The 14,783-nt window shown below is 37.4% G+C and overlaps 1 long non-coding RNA gene across 5 annotated transcripts in view; it reads left to right on the forward strand.

Annotated features, from left to right (window-relative positions):
• Positions 1-14,783, forward strand: part of LOC138753360 (uncharacterized) — a 137,718-nt gene that overhangs the window by 42,399 nt on the left and 80,536 nt on the right. The window lies entirely within an intron of this gene.

Here is a 14,783-nt window from a genome sequence, read left to right on the forward strand (position 1 = left end):
AACTCTCTGGAGAAACAGCCTTTGTATTGTAACAGGAAGAAGTAGTTCCAGGTTTCTGTTTCTTCTGAACTTTGGTTATTTGAGAAATCCAAAGTTAGAGAGATAATAAATTGTTTTTCAAATGTTAACACAGTTACTGTGATCCCACACCTAAGTCGATGTGCACTATAATCTTTGCTTGTTTTCACAAACTTTCATTACAATTTTAGCTGTTTTTATTTTGTATAGTTTTAATCTTTCAGCTTCCTAAAGTCGATAGTTGTCTACAAACATCTCATGTACAATCATTTTAAAATTAGCACTGCAAAATAAACATTTCTGAATTTATTTTGGAGGACACCATTTAAGCTTCTGTCCCAAAATACCTGCTCATTTTCATGCATCGTTAAGTTGAAAAATGAATCCTTTTTTCAGAGATGTTCCTTGACTTGCTTATCCCTGAATGCCAACTTCCATGGTATTTGGTTGTAGTGTCTCAATTTAACTATACCTTTCCAATCACTGTGTTTTCAGATTTTGGCTAAGTCATATGATGGTGAAGTCACTGATGGTTCTAGTTCTATCTTCGATCATAGTGGGTGCAAATTTTAGATGATGAACTAAGAATATATAAATTATTTGATTTTTCCTTCACTTGCACCATGAGGCTACAATTTGTCCAGTGACAACATCAAATTAGTGACATAGCATTTTAATTATTTCAAGTTACAGATCATGCAAATACCCATTGTTGTGAAAACTATGCTCAGATCAGTATACAGTATTGATATTGATACATCATCCAGTACCATTCTCTGACTTCTTCCCTACAGTCAATGTCAAATCAAGTTTACTACATCACCATGAATACCAAGTGTCTGAATCTTCCTGACTCACCTCTCATGTGGAACCTTGTCAAAGGCCTTATTAATGTCCATGTAGACAGCATCCACAGCTTTTCCTTCATTAATCTTCCTGGTAACCTCCTTGAAAAACTCAAATAGATTAGTTAAATATGACCTACCATTAACAAAGCCATGCTGACTATCTGTAATCAGTCCCTGGCTTTCCCAATACTTATATACCCGACCTCTTAGGACACCTTCCAATAATTTATCTACTACTGACAGTAGGCTCACCGTCCCATAATTTCCTGGGTTAATTTTTTATCCTTTTTTAAACAATGGAACCACATGAGTTATGTCATTGGTGCTCTGTGAGAGATTACTTAAGGTGGTAGGTGAGTGCAAAAAAAAGGTTGAGAACCACTGCTCTAGTCAGTCCTGTCTGAGCACTTTTGTGACATTTTCCCTGACACGTAAGGCCACCCCTCTCTCTTTCTTCCCTCCCCTGATATTGCATCTGAATCACTGGATCCCCAGAACATTGAGCTACCAGTCCTGCCCCTCCTGCAACCAAGTTTCACTAAAGTCTATATATATTTATAAATCAAAGTATTAAGTATAGGAGGTGGGATATTATGTTGACATTGTTTATGACATTGGTGAAGCTAAATTTGGAGTATTGTGTGCAGTTCTGGATGCCTAACAACAGGAAGCATATCAATAAGATTGAAAGAGTGCAGAGAAGATTTACTAGGATGTTGCCAGATCTTCAGGAGTTGAGTTACAAGGAAAGATTAAACAGATTAGGACTTTTATTCCTTGAAGTGAAGAAGAATGAGGGGAGATTTGACAGAGGTTTACAAGATTATGTGAGGTATGGATTGGGGAGATAAATATGAAAGGTCATAGTTTTAAATGGAAAAGGAAAAGTTTAGGGGAAACATTAAGGGAAAGAAAGTTATTCACTTAGAGGGTGGTAGCAATGTAGAATGGGCTGGCATCTGATGTGGTAAATGCGGGCTTGATCTTGAGTTTTAAGAATAGATTGGATAGATATATGGATGGGAGAGGTCTGGAGGATTATGGAATGGGAACATTTGGGCCAGTGAGCCTACTGTCAGTAATAGGTAAATTATTGGAAGGTTTCCTAAGTCAGGTATATAAGTATTGGGAAAGCCAGGGACTGATTACAGATAGTCAGCATGGCTTTGTTAATGGTAGGTCATATTTAACTAATCTATTTGAGTTTTTCAAGAAGGTTACCAGGAAGGTTGATGAAGGAAAAGCTGTGGATGCTGTCTACATGGACATTAATAAGGCCTTTGACAAGGTTCCCACATGTGAGGTTAGTCAGGAAGATTCAGACACTTGGTATTCATGGTGATGTAGTAAACTTGATTTGAAATTGGCTGTAGGGAAGAAGCCAGAGAATGGTAATGCAGTGGAACTAGTGGAATAATGGTCAGCACAGACTAGAAGGGCCAAATGGTCTGTTTTCTTATGGTTTACAATGCCATAATTTCAGGTGCAAATCCATGCTCCAACCTCATCTGCCTTTCCTACAATATTCCTTGCATTGAAATAGCCACATCTCAGAACATACCATCATCTTTGCCCACCCCCACTCCACCATCTACTCTGGCACTTTGAATCCCACTCTCCTGCAAATCTAATTTAAACCCCCAGAGCAGCACTAGCAAACCTTCCTGCAAGGATATTAGTCCCTCTTCAGTTCAGATATGTGATATGTGAATTGTGGAGGAATATCTGATCTCTCTATCTGGAACATTGTGGATTGCGAATGGCCATGTGACTTCCCTGTTTGAAATATATTTGGAAGTTTCATCACCTCCCAATCAAGGTTGGACTCCGGCCACCCATTAGTGCACACCTTACCATTGGCTCATTTAAATGACTCAGTGTCATCATTGGTCAGACGCCTACCTCAGAACAGTATAAAACATCGATGCATATCGCTTTTCTTTCTCTCTGCCTCGTGGTCTAAACCTCAGACATTGTTCAACATCAGGTCGCTACTGTGGATATCACTGGAGGAGTCGCGGGAAAGTGTACACTACATTTAAGTTGAGCCATAATACTGTGATAGATCAGTACTTGCACCCCTGTTGGTACAGAGAATCGGGATTGTGTTTGAAAGTCTCTGTCTTTGAAATGTGTACACATACAGGAACATGTAGAAGAGACTGGTATGAATGTCTATATAGTTGTTTAGTAGTAGAGTAATTAAATATTGTTTGATATTTCCCCTGGTTTTTATCCAGTGCGTTCAATAAAGTGTAAGACTTGTACCCGGACTCATCTCTCTGTGATCCAGAAACCTGAATTCTTCCCTCCTGCACCATCGCTTTAGCCACATATTAAGCTGCATTATCCTCACTAGCACATGGCATGGGTAGCAATCCTGAGATCACAACCCTGGAGGTCCTGCACCTGAGTGTCTAACTCCCTGAACTCCCTTTGCAAGACCTCATTAATCCTTCCTACCCATACATGGACCACAACATCTGGCTGCTCACCAAACCTCTTGAGAATGCCCTGAACTCAGTCTGATATATTCCAATCCCTGGCACCTGAGAGGCAACATACCATCTGGGATTGTCCATCTCTTCCACCAAACCTCTTATCTGCTCCCCTCACCATTGAATCCCCTATCACTGCAACTCACCTCTCTCCTTCATTTTTTTTTAAATTGGCCTCAAGGCCAGACTCTGGCCCAGAGTCGTGACTGTCATGGATTATCCCTGACAGATTGACCCCTTCAACAGTATCCAAAATGGTATATGTATTATGGAGGGGAACAGCCATAGGGGTACACCATATACTGACTGCCTGTTTATTGTCCTTCTCCTGTCTGTCACCCAGCTACCTTCCTTCTGCCTCTGAGATGTGATTGCTTCCTTTTAACTCCACCCTCTTAGCCTCCCGAACAATACAGAGTTCATCCAGCACCAGCTCCAGTTCCCTAATACAGTTTGGGAGGAGCTGCAGCCTGATGTATTTCTCTCTGATGAAGTCGCCGGGGATACTGTTGGCTTCCCAGACTATCACTGTAATGCAAGACGAACATATCCCTGCCCTGGCTACCATTTCCACATGGATTGGCATGTGGAATTATGGCATTGTAGCCATTAGTGAAAATTGGTTGCAGGAGGAGCAGGACTAGTAGCTTAATGTTCTGGGGTTCCAGTGATTCAGATGCAATAACAGGGTAGGGAAGAAAGGGAGAGGGTGGCATTGCTTGTCAGGGAAAATGTCACAACAGTACTCAGACTAGAGCAGTGGTTCTCAAAAGAAAAGATAAATAAGACAAACCGCCATTACCTGTGCCTTCTTGTTGAATCTTTTTGTTCCTCTATAGACCTGTCTCCTGCTCCACCACCTCAGCCTCTTCTTGCTGAAGCCTCTTGAGCCAAAGCCTTAAGTCCCCACTCTAACTCCGGCTCACTCATATGATTGCTACTTCCATGATGGCCACTCCACTTATACCTGTCACCTACTTAAGCTGTTCTGCTCTCACGCACTCTTGCATCAACTCCCTATTTTCCCAGCATCATGATGCAATTATTATATCATTTGTCTGACTTTGAAATCATTTTATGTGAAAATTTTCATCACCATGTTAAATCACATTTTAAATAACATAATTTAATGGATTATATAAAATAATACTTTCCTTTCCAATAGGATTTATTAAGGATGATCTAAAAGAATTATATTTTGACCAGGTTTACTAGGACCACAGATCAGGAATTCAGCAGCATTGACTCCAATTTATTTTCTTCAAATGATTAATTCTCCTTTTTAATGTTTTATATTATTCTACAGTAAAAATAAAGAGTTGTATCTCTGCTTCTAGATCATGCAGCAACTTCTATTGTAATCGGGAATGAAAAACAATTGCCTGGAAAGGAAGTGGTTGACTTCATGGGTCTCTTTACACTACAAGTATATCTTGCTGAATTGATATTCAGAACAAAGTTATATGGAAGTATTCCTTGGTCTAAGCTTATTTATTGAATTTATTTCATTCTGCTACTTGATGGTCAGAGAAAGGTGAAGTAAACAGACAAAAAAAACAATTGCTTACTAGGTGTAACATGATCGATCGTACTTGGAGACTTGTGAGGAGCCAAACTTGCTTTTATTAGCTTACAACTAATGGCCAGTATCAACAATAGTTTTCAGGTAAATCAGAGGAAAGGCGAAAAAACAGGGTTTCTATCAGGACTGACGGGGGTGGAGCAAAGAGAGGGGTTGGCTGTCAAATCTACACATAGACAGTGAATTCCAGTTTACTGCACTAGGCCATACAAGTTAGATAGTCATTAAGCAGTACAATCTTGTTATCATTTATATTGAATATTTTGTTTAAGATGTGGATAAGATTTGCAAGATGGCAATAATTTCCTAACTCTTCATGGAAAAATATTTAAGAGCAAAATCCATTTTCCATGAGTCAGGTATGCGTTCAACAACAGAGCAGTTCACTTATCGTTCTCCATTTCCCATTAATCTAACTTTAATTAAGGCTCTATGGTGCCATTTTTGATCTGAAAGGCAGCTACTCTCATTTCTTGATTGGCATTTAGGTGTTATGTCCATATATAGGTTGATGACATGATGGTGGCGTGCTGGAACTATGGTCTGTTTAAGTAGGATCTTAAAGATATTAGTGCCCAGCTGATCTATGCATGCTCCCAGGATACGTTCAGAGATTTCATCTGGGCCATTTACTTTCCATGCGCTCACTCTCCAGAAACCTGATCTGATATCAGAAGCAGTGACCGTGAATGCAGTGATACATGAAGTAGTTGAGGTGAATGTGTACCTTTTTGAAGTGAGCAAAGAGAACATTAAGCTCGTTGAAGTGTGCTGACGATCTGATTTGCTGAAGTGTGGCTGTGGAATGGAATGATAGCCATTCTTTATAGTTATCTGTGCTATATATGGTGATATGTCACTGTGGTCAAGGGTTTTGGGGCATCAGGTGGGCCAGAATGAAATAGTGATTAGATAAATTAGATTTTTGTAGTTAGGTCGCAGTGGACAAAAATATGGGAGCAATGAAATGCAGGTAGTCCTCAACTCATGAATGTAATTGGTCATAACTCGGATTGGTCGTAAGTCAGATTCACATGTCTTAGTGAGGTATTAAAGCAACTTTTCAAAAAAAAATTTCAACGAATGAACCTTTAATGAAGAATCTCAGCATATGTACAGTAGTTTTTATTAAATTTCAGTTGCTTTGGTGGACGTAACTTGTGTAGGTCTTAAGAAGAGGACTACTTGTAACAATTGTAAGCCCCATTAAAGTCAATATCAGAGACTGGGTCATAAATGTGTACAGAAGGGCTAATTATGAAGGAATGAGGCAGGAAATAGCAGTAATAAATTGGAAACAAATGTTTTAAGGGTGAAAGCACAGAAGTAATATGGAGGAAGTTTAGGGACCACTTGTGCAGGGTTCAAAATAGATTTGTCCCACTGGGACAAGGAAAAGATGGTAGGAAAAGGGAACCATGCTGACGAAACAGGTCAGTCAATGTCAAGAGGAAGAAGGAAGCATACATTAGGTGCAGAAAACAGGAAACAAAAAGGGCTCATGAGAAATATATGGTAGCCAGGAAGGGCATGAGAAGGCCTTGGCATGTAGAATTAAGGAGAACTCCCAAGGCATTCCATGCATATGTGAAGAATAGAAGAATGATGAGAATGAGGGTAGGGCTGCTAAAGGATAAAGGAGGCAACATGTGCCTGGAGGCAGAGGTTGCGGAGGTCCTAAATTAATACTTTGCTTTATTATTCACAAGAGAAAAGGACCTTGATCACGGTGCTGGACAATGTGAAGATTAAAGAAGCAGAAGTGCTGGTTCTTTTTAAAAACATCAAGGTTGATAAGTCCCTGGGGCTAGACGTGATATGCTCCAGGCTTCTGTGGGAAGTAAGAGGAGATAGCTGGGGCAGAAGCTATGATCTTTGAATATTCTTTGACTGCAGGAGGCGTGCCGGAGGTTGGAGATTAGCAGATGTAGTCCCCTTGTTTAAAAAAGGTAATAGGGAGAATCCTGGGACTTGTAGACCGGTGAGCCATATGTCAATGGTATGTAAAATAATGAAGAGGATTCTTAAAGATAGGTTTCTATGAGCTTTTGGAGAAGCACAGTCTACTCAAGGATAATCAACATAGCTTTGTTTTTTTTTAAATTTTTTTATTTTTCACACCATAAATCACATTAGCCATGGTATACATTTTTTCTTTTTCACACATATACAGTGACTTTTTTTCCCCCCGTCCCTCCTCCCAAGCCACCCCCCACCCCCCCCCCCTCTCATCCATTTTAGGTATACAATCTAGGTTGCATTAAACCCATTAGACAATGTTGTCATTCAACAAAAATACACCAGAAATTCTACTGAGTCCATTCTTTTCTTTCCTTCTCCTTCCATCAACTTAGGTAATGTTTGTCCCCGGTAGGTTTTCGCTATTGTATTTAATGTAAGGCTCCCATATTTGTTCGAATATTTCAATATTATTTCTTAAACTATATGTTATTTTTTCTAATGGAATACATTTATTCATTTCTATATACCATTGTTGTATTTTCAAATTATCTTCCAATTTCCAGGTTGACATAATACATTTTTTTGCTACGGCTAGGGCTATCTTAACAAATCTTTTTTGTGCCTCCTCCAAATCAATTCCAAATTCTTTGTTTTTTATGTTACTTAGGAGAAAGATCTCTGGATTCTTTGGTATATTGTTATCTGTTATTTTATTTAATATCTGATTGAGATCTTCCCAAAATTTTTCTACTCTTTCACGTGTCCAGATTGCATGAATTGTTGTTCCCATTTCTTTTTTACATCGAAAACATCTATCAGATACTGTTGGGTCCCATTTATTTAACTTTTGAGGTGTAATGTATAGTCTGTGTAACCAATTATATTGTATCATACGTAGCCTCGTATTTATTGTATTTCTCATCGTTCCAGAACATAAATTCTCCCATGTTTCCTTTTTTATCTTTATATTTAAATCTTGTTCCCATTTTTGTTTAGTTTTACCATTTGTTTCCTCATTCTCCTTTTCTTGCAGTTTAATATACATATTTGTTATAAATCTTTTGATTAACATTGTATCTGTAATCACATATTCAAGGTTACTTCCCTCTGGCAAACTCAAATTGCTTCCTAATTTATCCTTCAAGTAGGATCTCAGTTGGTAATATGCCAGCGCTGTATCTCCAGTTATATTGTACTTATCTCTCATTTGTTCAAAGGATAAGAATCTACTTCCTGAAAAACAATTTTCTATTCTTTTAATCCCTTTTTTTTCCCATTCTCTAAAGGAAAGGTTATCTATTGTAAAAGGGAGTAACTTGTTTTGCGTCAATATTAGTTTTGGTAATTGGTAATTTGTTTTATTTCTTTCTACATGAATCTTCTTCCAAATATTGAGGAGATGATGTAATACTGGAGAAGTTCTATGTTGTACCAATTTTTCATCCCATTTATATAATATGTGTTCAGGTATCTTTTCCCCTATTTTATCTAATTCTAATCTCGTCCAGTCTGGTTTTTCCCTTGTTTGATAAAAATCTGATAGGTATCTTAATTGTGCGGCTCTATAATAATTTTTAAAGTTTGGCAATTGTAAGCCTCCTTGTTTATACCATTCTGTTAATTTATCTAGTGCTATCCTCGGTTTCCCCCCTCTCCATAAAAATTTCCTTATTATTTTCTTTAACTCTTTGAAGAATTTTTCTGTCAGTTGTATTGGCAATGCCTGAAATAAGTACAATATCCTTGGAAAAATGTTCATTTTAATACAGTTTATCCTTCCTATTAGTGTTAGTGGTAGATCTTTCCAATGCTCTAAATCGTCCTGTAATTTTTTCATTAGTGGATTATAATTGAGTTTATATAATTGGCCTAGATTTTTGTTTATTTGTACACCTAGGTATCTTATTGCCTGCATTTGCCATCTGAATGGAGATTCCTTCTTAAATTTTGAGAAATCCGCATTATTCATAGGCATTGCTTCACTTTTATTTACGTTTATCTTGTAACCCGACACTTCTCCATATTCCTTCAATTTCTTATATAATTCTTTTATTGATAGTTCTGGTTCTGTTAAGTACACTATAACATCATCCGCAAATAGACTGATTTTACATTCCTTGTCTTTTATTTTTATTCCTTTTATATTATTATCTATTCTTATCAATTCTGCTAGTGGTTCTATAGCTAGTGCAAACAATAAAGGTGATAGTGGGCATCCCTGCCGCGTTGACCTGCTTAAGTTAAATTGCTTTGATACATGTCCATTTACTGTCACTTTCACTAACGGTCCCTTATATAATGTTTTAATCCAATTAATATACTTCTCCGGTAAACTGAATTTTTGCAATACTTTGAACAAATAATTCCATTCTACTCTGTCGAAGGCCTTCTCTGCGTCTAAAGCAACTGCTACTGCAGGTGCTTTATTTCCTTGTACTGCATGAATTAAGTTAATAAATTTACAAATATTGTCTGTTGTGCGTCTTTTTTTGATAAATCCAGTTTGGTCTAAATTTACCATTTTCGGTACCTGTTCTGCTAGTCTGTTTGCTAATAGTTTAGCTATTATCTTATAATCTGTGTTTAGTAAAGATATTAGTCTATATGACGCTGGTGAGAGTGGATCTTTCCCTTGTTTTAGTATTACTGTAATTATTGCTGTTTTACATGAATCTGGTAAGCTTTGTGTTTCATCAATCTGGTTGATTACATCCAGGAGGGGCGGAAAATCCATCCTCCCCTGGTATTATTTGGTAATTTTTTTATTATCTCTTGTATTTCTACTGTTCCAAATGGTTCTATTAATTTATTTTGTTCCTCTATTTGTAGTTTTGGTAGTTCAATTTTAGTCAAAAATTCATCTATTTTCCCTTCTTTCCCTTCGTTTTCAGTTCGGTATAATTGTTCATAGAATTCTCTAAAGTTTTCCTTAATTTCTTTTGGATTATATGTAATTTGTTTGTCTTTTTTCCTTGATGCCAGTACCATTTTCTTAGCTTGTTCTGTCTTAAGCTGCCATGCTAGGATTTTGTGCGTTTTTTCACCTAGTTCATAATATTTCTGTTTTGTCTTCATTATATTCTTCTCTACCTTATATGTTTGTAATGTTTCATATTTTATTTTTTTATCCGCCAATTCTCTTCTTTTAGTTGTATCTTCCTTCATTGCTAATTTTTTTTCTATATTTACTATTTCCCTTTCCAACTGCTCTGTTTCTTGATTATAGTCCTTCTTCATCTTGGTTACATAACTTATTATTTGCCCTCTAATGAATGCTTTCATTGCATCCCATAGTATAAACTTATCTTCCACTGATTCCGTATTTACTTCAAAATACATTTTTAATTGTTTTTCAATAAATTCTCTAAAATCCTGTCTTTTAAGTAGCATGGGGTTTAATCTCCATCTATACATTCTTGGAGGGATGTCCTCTAGCTTTACTGTCAATATTAAGGGTGAATGGTCCGATAGTATTCTAGCTTTATATTCTGTTTTTCTTACTCTATCCTGCATACTAGCTGATAACAAAAATAGGTCTATTCTTGAGTATGTTTTATGTCTAGCCGAGTAGTATGAGTATTCCTTTTCTTTTGGGTTTTGTTTCCTCCATATATCCAAAAGTTTCATTTCTTGTATTGATTTAATTATAAATTTGGTTACTTTGTTCTTTCTGTTAATTTTTTTCCCAGTTTTATCCATATTTGAATCCAAATTCAGGTTGAAATCCCCTCCTATTAGTATGTTCCCTTGCGTATTAGCTACCTTCAAAAAGATATCTTGCATAAACTTTTGATCTTCTTCGTTAGGTGAATATACATTAAGTAGATTCCAAAACTCCGAATATATCTGACATTTTATCATAACATACCTCCCTGCTGGATCTATTATTTCCTCTTCTATTTTAAATGGCACATTTTTACTAATTAATATAGCCACTCCTCTTGCTTTTGAATTATACGATGCTGCTGTTACATGTCCTACCCAATCTCTCTTTAATTTCTTGTGCTCCAATTCAGTTAAGTGTGTTTCTTGGATAAATGCTATATCAATTTTTTCCTTTTTCAGTAAATTTAGTAGTTTCTTCCTTTTAATTTGGTTATGTATTCCATTAATATTTAAAGTCATATAGTTCAGCGTAGCCATTTTATACTTTGTTTGTCTTCTCTTTCCGTTTTTCCATCATTACCTTTCCTCCTTTTCCATTTCTGTTTTCTTATTTTAAACTCTTTATAAGACAACATTCCTACAACATCAAACATTTTCCTTATTCTCCTATTTATATCTTCTTTATCCCCAATCTCCCCTTCCCCTCCTGAGTTGTCCTTTATCCCTTGTCGGACAACCACATCTCCCCTCTCCATTTGGGTTTGCGAATTCACTCGCAAGCGTCAACTGATTTTGCAGTGACTGCTATTCCCCCCCACCCAGCCCCCCCCCAGAAAAGATTTCGCTTTTCATATGTAGCAAAGGTCACTCTTTTAATTCCCTCCTTATTCTCTCTATTCCATTACCTTCCCTTATTAATTCTTGTCTATTCTATCTATATTTTCCTCTAAGTACTGATACATTCACGTATGCACATTGTATCTATTCACTCTTATACCTCTTTACCCACATACATATCAATCGTGATCATTTTTACTCTCATTACCCGTCTTCCTCCCTCAGTCTATCTTTGTAATTGTTGTGCAAATTTTCGTGCTTCTTCTGGATCCGAGAATAGTCTGTTTTGTTGTCCTGGAATAAATATTTTCAATACCGCTGGATGCTTTAGTATAAATTTATACCCTTTCTTCCATAAAATCGCCTTTGCTGTATTGAACACTTTTCTCTTCTTTAGGAGTTCAAAACTTATATCTGGATAAATGAAGATTTTTTGCCCTTTATACTCCAGTGGTTTGTTGCCCTCTCTTACTTTTTCCATTGTCTTCTCCAGTACCTTTTCTCTTGTAGTATATCTTAGGAATTTTACTACAATAGATCTTGGTTTTTGTTGTGATTGTGGTTTAGAGGCCAATGCTCTATGTGCCCTTTCTATTTCCATTTCTTGCTGTAGCTCTGGACATCCTAGGGTCTTAGGGATCCAATCTTTTATAAACTCCCTATATTCTTGCCTTCTTCATCTTCCTTAAGGCCCACTATCTTTATGTTATTTCTTCTGTTATAATTTTCCATTATATCTATTTTTTGAGCTAACAGTTCTTGTGTCTCTATAGCTTTTTTATTAGATTCCTCCAATTTCTTTTTTAAGTCTTCTACCTCCATTTCTGCTGCTACTGCCCGCTCTTCCATCTTGTCCATTTTCTTTCCCATTTCTGTTAAGGTCATATCTATTTTATTCATTTTCTCTTCTGTGTTGTTTTTTCTTCTTCTTAAATCATTAAATTCCTGTGTTTGCCATTCTTTAAATGACTCCATGTATCCTCTAACAAGAGAAAGTATATCCTTTATCTTGCCTTTCCCTTCTTCTTCTATTTCACTGTACTCTTCCTCTTCTTCTTCCTCTGGGTTGGCCATCTGTTGTTTCTTTGTTGCCCTTTTCTTCTCTTCTTTCTTGTTTCCATTGTCTTCTGTGGTCTCTTCTTGCTGCAGGTGTTCTGCAGCTGTCATTGCTGGCTGTGGAGATCGACTCCCCAGCTGGTCCCCCCTCCCGTCGGTGTGTTATTTTTCATGCACGGTTGCGCACTTTTACTCGGCTCAGCGAGCCATTTTTGTAGTCCTATTTCTACCGACCTGAGGAAGCGGGCTTCTCTCTCCACAGCGGGCCTCTTCGGACAGGTAAGGCCTTCTCCTTCTTCCTCCGTTGTCTTCTCTTCCTCTCTTCTTACCGTTGATTTTGATTTTTCTTTTTTTGTCGCCATCTTCTTTCCACCTTTATACTCACTTTTCTTTAACTTTTATTTCTGTGCCTTTGTGTTTTCCCTTGTTTTTCCCGACTTTTCTGGAGAGGGCTGGAGTTCACCGTCCGGCCACTACTCCATCACGTGACTCCTCATCAACATAGCTTTGTGAAGGGAAAGTTGTGCCTCATGAGTCTAACTGAGTTTTTTGAGGAGTTAACAAATGAAATTGATGAGAGTAAGGAGGTAGATGTGGTCGACATGGATTTTAGCAATGCATTTGTCAAAGTCTCTCTCAAGAGACTCATCCAGAAAGTCATGAGTCACGGATCAATAGAAAATTAGCTGTATGGATAAATAATTGGCTTGTAGGAAGAAAGCAGAGAGTAGTAGAGAAGAGAAAGCATTCTGCCTGGAGATCATTGATTAGTAGAGTACCACAGGGATCTATTCTGGGACCCCTGCTCTTTGAGATTTTTATAAATGAGCTGGAAGAAGAGGTGGAAGAATGGGTTATTAAGTTGCAGTTGTCATGAGGTTAGAGAAGTTTTGGATGGAGCTGAAAGTTGTAGAAGGTTACAAGTGGATATAGATAGGATGTAGAGTTGCAGAAAAGTGGCAGATGGAGTTCAATTTGCACAAGTGTGAGGTGATGCATTTTGGAAGGACTAACCAGAAGACTGAGGGCAGGGTTAATCAATAGAGGGACTTTGGGGTACAAATCCACACACCCTTCAAGGTCACCACACAGGTTGATAGGATAGTTAAGAAGACCTATGTGATACGGAGATTCATTAATAGGGGGATGGAATTCAGGAGTAGAGAGGTCATGTTAGAACTCCACAAATCTTTAAGTCCACAATTATGTTCAATTCTGGTCACCTCATTATAGGAAGGATGTGGAAGCTATTGAGAGGGTGCAGAGGAGTTTTACCAGGATGCTGCCTGGATTGGGAAACAAGATTTATGGAGCAAGGTTAGTATTGCTGAGACTTTTCACTTTAGAGCATAGAAGGATGAGGTCGACAAGATTATGAGAGGCATAGATAGGGTGCACAGCAGCACCTGTTTCCCAAGGCAGGATCAGTAAATACCAGAGGACATATATACAAAGTGAAGTAAGGGAAGTTTAGGGGAGACATCAGGAATATTTTTTTTTGCCCAGAGTGTTGTGGGTGCCTTGCCAGGAAAGATGATGGAAGCTAAAACATTGAGGGCATTTAAGAGACTCCTAGACAGACCATAGATGAAATAAAAATAGAGGGGTATGGAGTAGGGAGGGTCTAGTATGTTCTTTTAAGGAAGGAATATATGGGTCAGCACAATGTTAGGGGCCAAAGGGCCTGTACTGTGCTGTATTGTTCTATGTTCTAGAGGATTTAGCAACTTAATTCATTTCATGAACAGTGAACTAAATTAGCTAAATATATCAGTGATCCTTTCAAAGGAAGGCCAACTATAATTGTGAGTAAATATATTTGCACTTAATATGGATTCAAGGTATAGATTTTCATGTGGAGACTGTTTATCCACTGGTAATTGCTTAGTTATTGTTACATTGGTATTAATAGCAAGATTAGCATCCAGATGTCCAAACACAGAATGGGTTGTGGAGTCATTATAAAAAGCAGGAACAATATTAGCAGTCACATAAATGTGAGACTGCAAAAGTTCAGCCGCTTTAATTCTTGAAAGCACATTATTGCATCAGTGTGTTCTTTACATTCTTCCGATTACTGATGTGAGATCTTATTCCAGTATTTTCATGATTAACTGATTTTAAATACTCAGATACTATATGAGATGAGATCTCATATCCCTGAATTATTAGTCCAGGCATTTGCTTTGTATGTTCAGTTCCATTCCTGGAACTCTTTCAGCATTTTGGTTTGAATTTGGGCTGGTCCCCAAATCATTCATGATATCTCTGCTTTTTTTTTAAATCTTGGTATGACTCCAGACAGTAAAGAGTTTTCCCCTTGATTCATTTTTACTTCAGCTTTATCTGAACCCTCTGATTTTACACTTGATCAAG

This window comes from Narcine bancroftii, chromosome 1 (assembly GCF_036971445.1).
Source record: "Narcine bancroftii isolate sNarBan1 chromosome 1, sNarBan1.hap1, whole genome shotgun sequence".
NCBI lineage: Eukaryota > Metazoa > Chordata > Chondrichthyes > Torpediniformes > Narcinidae > Narcine > Narcine bancroftii.